Below are 6,633 nucleotides of genomic sequence, written 5' to 3'. Positions count from 1 at the left end.
CGGTACCGACTCGATGGCACCTAACAACAACAACAACTTGCCTCCAATACCACCCTGTGAAAGCAGGCCCATTCCTCCAGTCAGCTGAAGCAAATCTTCCATTACTTGCTTGCAAAAAGCAGATGGCATAGAATTCCCCCACATGATAGTGTCAGTGGGCTCAAATTTTAATGCTACTTGGAGTCAGTTTGTGGATCATGACAAGCTATGGCAACATTTTGGAGAATGAGTATTCTGGAACACTTAACTGTGCTCACAAGGAACCAAGAGGCAGTTGTTTGAGCAGAATTATCTGAGAAGATGGATTACATGAAGAAAAACGTGGCATCAGGATTGAAGGAAGACTCATTAACAACCTGCGATATGCAGATTATACCACCTTGCTTGCTGATAGTGACTTAAAGTATTAATGAAGATCAAAGACCACAGTTTGAGAATGTGTTGCATCTCAAAATAAAACAAAATTCCTCACCACTGGATCAGTAAATAACATCCATATAAATGGAGAAAATATTCGAGTTGTCAAAGACTTCATTTTACTCAGATCAACCATCAACACTCACGGAAGTCGTAGTCAGGAAATCAAACAATGCATTGCACTGGGCAAATCTGCTGCACAAGAACTCTTGGAAATATTGAAGAGCAAAGATGACAGTTTGAGGACTAAGGTGCTCCTGACCTATGCCATGGTGTTTTCAATAACCTCATATGCATATGAAAGTTGGACAGTGAATAAAGAAGACCATAGAAAAACTGATGCATTTAATTTATGGTATTGGGGAGAATATTAAAAGTACCATGGGCTGCCAAAAGTACAAACCAATCTGTGTTGGAAGAAGTACAGCCAAAATGCTCCTTGGAAGCAAGGCTGACCAGACTTTGTCTCTCATACTTCAGAAATATTATCAGGAGGGACCAGTCCCTGGAGAAGGATATCATGTTTAGTAAAGTGGAGGGGTAGAGAAAAAGAGGAAGACCCCAAAGGAGATGGATTGGCACAGTGGCAGCAGCAATGGGCTCAACCTTGGCAGAGATTGGCACAGGGCTGGACAGTGTTTTGTTCTGTTGTGCATGGGGCCACTATGACTCGGTACAAACTCAATGGCACCTAACAATAATGACAACATACTCAAGGTCATATTTGTCTCTTGTGAAGTTGTTTTAATTATCTTCAGTTTCAGTATTAACTTGCATAATCGATTGTTCCACAGTTGACCCCTGGCTTTTCCAGAGACATGGTCATTTTGATTCTTGTATATTCCATTTTGTGAGGTCCTTTGAAAGCAACCCTTCAAAGGTGATGACTCACCTCTGATGAAGATGTGAAGACAGTGGTACATCCATAGCTCCCAGCTCAGCCTAAAACATCTTATAATAAGGTAATATGAAAGCTTATTGACAGATGGACAAAATGTATTTTTGAAAAAAAAAAGGAAATTATATAGAAAAATGATGTATTTGCCTTTTCTAAAAGTTGATTAAAATAAATTCTATAGTCAGAATGTGGATACTTTTGATTCACCCTCGTATAATAGACTGTCCTATTTCTCCCTGGAGATCTGGTATGGCACTATGAGTTAATGCACTGGGCTGTGAGGTTAGTTTGAACTGTAAGGTCCGCGGTTCATGCTTACCAGCCACTTCTCGGAAGTCCTATATGGGGTCGCTATGAGTTGGGACCAACTCAACAGCACTTAACAACAATAACAATTTCTCACTGGACCCCTGGTGTGGATCTGTAGAATAAAGCCTGGAGTGTGAAGCACAAGGTCTGTGGTTCCAACCCACTAGCTGTTCCTTGGAAACGCTATACATAGTCTCTATGAGTCAGAATAGACTAGATAGCACTCAACAACAACAACATGGTCAAAAATTAGCAAATATTGAATACATTGATCAGGTGGGATTTATTCCAGATATGTGAGCCTAGTTCAACATTTTAAAATCAAATATAATTTATCATATCAACAGGCTAAAGAAGCTTTTATATATACTTTATATATTTACAAAAGCTGGTGCCAAAAATATTTGGAAAAATTCAAAATCCATTCATGTTAAGAATTCTTATGAAACTAAAAATAAGGGAAGTCTTCTTTTGCTTGATAAAGAGCATCACCATGAAACTTATTCCTATAGCTAGCATCATAAATGCAATAACTAAAAGATTAAATGCTTTTCCTTTAAGATCCAGAATAAGATAAAAATGTTTAATGTCACCACTCTTATTCAGCACAACACACACAATTCTAGAAACTGCAATAAGAAAAATAAGTAGTATACAAATTAAAAGGGGAAAAATAGAGCTGTGTCCACTTGTAGACTGTATGATTAGTTTTACATAGAAAATTCCAAGGAAATAAAATCATTTATAGAACTTATAATTGAGATGAGAAAGGCTGCAAGATACAAGATCAATATACATAAACCAATCATATTTCTATGGTATCTAACAATAAACACATGGAAATTCAAATGAAAAGCACAATACATTTATAATAATTTCAAAAAAGAATAAGCTATTTATGCAATTATTTAACAAGATATAGATCTGTAAGCTGAAAATTCCAAAACTGCTGAAAGATTAAAAACAAAAGCCTAAATGAGTGGATAGTTACAAGATGCTGATAACTTCAAAAACTCAACCTAGTGAAGATGCTAATCCTCCTCAAACCTCTAGATTCAGTGCAATCTCTATCAAAACCCCAACGAAGGTTTTGAAGCTATAGCCTTAGCTTATTTTAAAATTTATATGGAAATAGACAAGCCTTTAACCAAAAAACTCAAACCCACTGCCATGTCAAATATAAAGCCGAGTAGAACTGCTCTATAGGGTTCCCAATGCTATAATCTTTGGAAAATGAAGAGCAGTAGCTCTGTAGGATAAGCACTGCACTGCTAACCACAAGGTTGGCACTTTGAGTCCATCAGCTGTTCTTTGGGAGGCTTCCTGATCATGCAAAGATTTACAGCTTTGGAAACTCTATGCAGGGTCGCTATGAGTCCAAACCAACTCAACGACACCACCACAACAGTTTTCAGGGAAGCAGACTGCCACATCTATTATCTGTGGAGTACCTCATGGATTCAAACTTCAAATCTTTCAATTAGCAGCCAAGCATTATAACCATGGAGCCACTATGACTCATCTGTACAAACCCTAGAATTGCTAAAAGAGCTTGGGAAAAAAAAAATTATTTTTTTAAGATTAAGTGGGAGGATGCACTCTACTTGATTCTAAGGCCCACTTCATAGCAGCGAATAGTGAAAGCAGTGAACAATATTCAAAGCAATGTGGAATGATCAATATATACATCAAAACACAGAAATAGAGTCAGACAAATAGGCTCAAATTTTGACAATAACACAAAAGAAATTCAATGGAGGAAGGGCAGCTTGTCAAACAAATGGCCCACAGGCAAAACTATTAATCTGGAGCTAAACCTCAACATGCAAAAATAGACTCAAAATGGATCTCAGGCTTAATATAAAACATAAAACTATATCACTTTTAGAAAATCAATGAAGGAAAAGAATCTTTGGAGTCTAGAAGAAGGCAAAGAGTTCTTAGATTTAACACAGAGTACAATCTAAAAGAGATACTTGGTAAATTATATCTTCTCTAAATTTAAAACTTTTGTTCTGTGGAAAGGAAGAAAAGATTACTTACGAACTTGGAGAAAATATTTGCAAGCCACCTATCTGAAAAAGAGCATATATAGAGTAAAATGAAGTCTTGGCATAGTGCTGTAAGATAAGCACTAGACCGCAAAGTTGATTTGAACTGGAAGGTCGGTGGTTCAAACTCACCAGCTGTTCCTTGGAAACCCTACACAGGATGGCTATGAGTCAGAACTGACTTGACAGCACTTAACAACAACAAAATATATTTAAAAATTCAAAATACAACATTAAATCACAAACAATTATAAAATTACCAAAAGACCTAAGCAGAAACTTGCATGCCAAATAAGCACAGGAAAAGATGTTCAATATTATTTGAAAATTATATGCAAATTAAAATGATAAGAAATCATTACACATTTATCACAATGGTTGAAATGAAAAACCATGACATCAATAAATGCTGGTGATGATGTGGAGACAGACGGAACCACTATCTATTGCTGGTTGTTGTTGTTAAGTGCCATTGAGTCGGTTATGACCCATAGCGACCCTGTACAGGGTTTCCGAGGGTGTAAATCTTTACGGAAAACCTCACCTTTCTCCCGTGGAGCGGCTGGTAGTTTCGAACCGCTGACCTTAAGGTTCGCAGCCCGATTCGTAACCACTACGCTACCAGAGCTGGTAGGAATATATAATGGTTCCTGGAGAACTGTTGTAATGGGAACACTTTAAATTGCAGTCAATATCCCAGTTTTAATTTGAGTAGAAAGCTTACATCATTAGCTCACGTTTTCTAGTACCAACTAAAGCCCTTAAAATAAAATCATAAATTCCCCTAGTTCCATGCTACCACAACCCCAAATACAGTATGTATCTATCCTTAACTTTATTTCCTCAGCCAACACAGTGGGGGATGTGTTCTTCCCTTTCCAGATTTAATCTCTCTAGCAATGCTAGATCCCAACCCTTTCTGTCTTCCCAGGATCTCCACTCCATCTCTTATTCCCTATCTCTGGTAGTTTTTCATCTCTCTCTCTGAAAATGTTTTCCCTATAACTTGTACATTTGTGAAATTCCTCCCTCAAATTTGCATCATTCTCTAACTACTCGCTCTTTTCTTCTTAGCAAAGTTCCATGAGGAAATAAACGACTTTCACTGCCGCACTGTCCTCACTTCAAGTTAACTCCTTAACCCACTGCAGTCTGTTTTCTGCCTTCCAACACTCCACTGAAACTGTTGCCACCAAGGTCACTTGTAATCTCTTAGTTGCTAAATCCAGCTCTCCATTCTTATCTTACTTAACATTTAACACTTAACAGCAGAATTTGACCCAACGACCATGATCTCTTTCTTTAAACTCCCTTGCTTTGGTGTTGGTCTTTGGCCCATTCTTTCTCCTCCTTCAAAGGCATGGCTTCCTTTTTTCCCCTTATGTATTGTGTTTCCAAGAACCATATATGACAACTTTTCTCACTCACTGTCATCTACTAAGTCATTCCATCTACTCTATAGATTTCAGCTGTCATGTCTGCTGGTAGTTCCCAAATCTGTATCTCCATACCAATTGATTCTTTAGCCAGAAGCCTGAATGCCATTTTAATGTTTGTTAGACACGGCAAACTCAAAATTCTCAACGTAAATTAATCAGCCTCTAAATGGCTATTCTTCCTGAATTCCCCAGTTCATCATTCATTTTTACTACTCCATCAAAATACAGAAATTATATATAACTCCTTTTTCTTTTACCATCAAATCCTGTTGATACAAAATCCTTTATATTTGTTGGCCATTATGTCTTCTGTTCCAGTGTTACTGATATGTTAAACTACCATTTACTTACTTTAGGTTAGTTCTTTCTTCCTTAGTTCATTTTTACAGTTTTCTAATGAAAACTTCTGTTTCATAATGTTTTCATTGCTAACTTTCTAAAGTGAAACTGTGACCAAGTTATGTTTTAAATCTTTAAATGTCATGCTCTTTACTATAAAAATCAGAACTACTTAGGAGTCCTGGTGTGGTGCTGTGGGTTAATGTGCCAGACTGCAAAGCAATTTGAACTGCAAGGTTGGCAGTTCAAGCTCACCAGCTGCTCCTCGGAAACCCTATACAGGGTCGCTATGGGTAGGAATTGACTCAACAGCACTTAACAACAACAACAACAACTTAGTAAGGCATACCCAGACTTTTATGATCCTCTCCTCTTCTAATTACTTCTTGTACTAGTCAGAAAACCATTTTGACTACAAGTAATAGAAAAGCTAAATTCATAAGCTGAAAATATATTGGTAGATGTTATTCATATGATAAAGTCTGGAGACAAACAGTGGTGAAAACCCTCAAGAATAGCATCAACCATCCATGAACTTTTTACCATTTTTCAACATCTGCTAATAGTATGTGTGTTGCCTTATGGTCACATGAAGGCTTCTTTAGTTTCAGGTATTACATTTGTGTTTAATGGTGGGCTAACCACATTAGCTCTGGTAGTGTAGTGCTTGCCAGTTGGGCTGTGATTCTTAAGGTCAGCAGTTTGAAACTACTAGAGGGGCTGTCATTGAAAGATGAGGCTTTCAGCTCCCTTACACTTTGGAGTCCTGATGTGGCGCTGTGGGTTAATGCACCAGACTGCAAAGCTGTTTGAACTGCAAAATTGGTGGTCCAAGCTCACCAGCTGCTCCTCAGAAATCCTATGTGGTTATTGTTCTGTGCCGTGGAGTCGGTTCCGACCCATAGCGACCCTGTACAGGGTTTCCGAGGCTGTAAATCTTTACGGGAGTAGAAAGCCTCATCTTTCTTCCGCGGAGCAGCGGCTGGTAGTTTCGAACTGCTGATCTTAAGGCTCGCAGCCCGATTTGTAACCACTACGCTACCAGAGCTCCTTTACAGGGCCACTATTGGTTGGAATCGACTCGACAGCACTCAACAACAGCCACATTAGACCATTTATCAGGAAAAGCAAATGCCTGCCAAGCAGTTCCTCAGAGTTTTTTTACTTGCTTTGCGTTGAC

The sequence above is a fragment of the Chrysochloris asiatica genome, unplaced genomic scaffold, assembly GCF_000296735.1.
Source record: "Chrysochloris asiatica unplaced genomic scaffold, ChrAsi1.0 scaffold00001, whole genome shotgun sequence".
In the NCBI taxonomy this organism is placed as follows: Eukaryota; Metazoa; Chordata; class Mammalia; order Afrosoricida; family Chrysochloridae; genus Chrysochloris; species Chrysochloris asiatica.
This window is presented reverse-complemented; position numbering follows the sequence as displayed.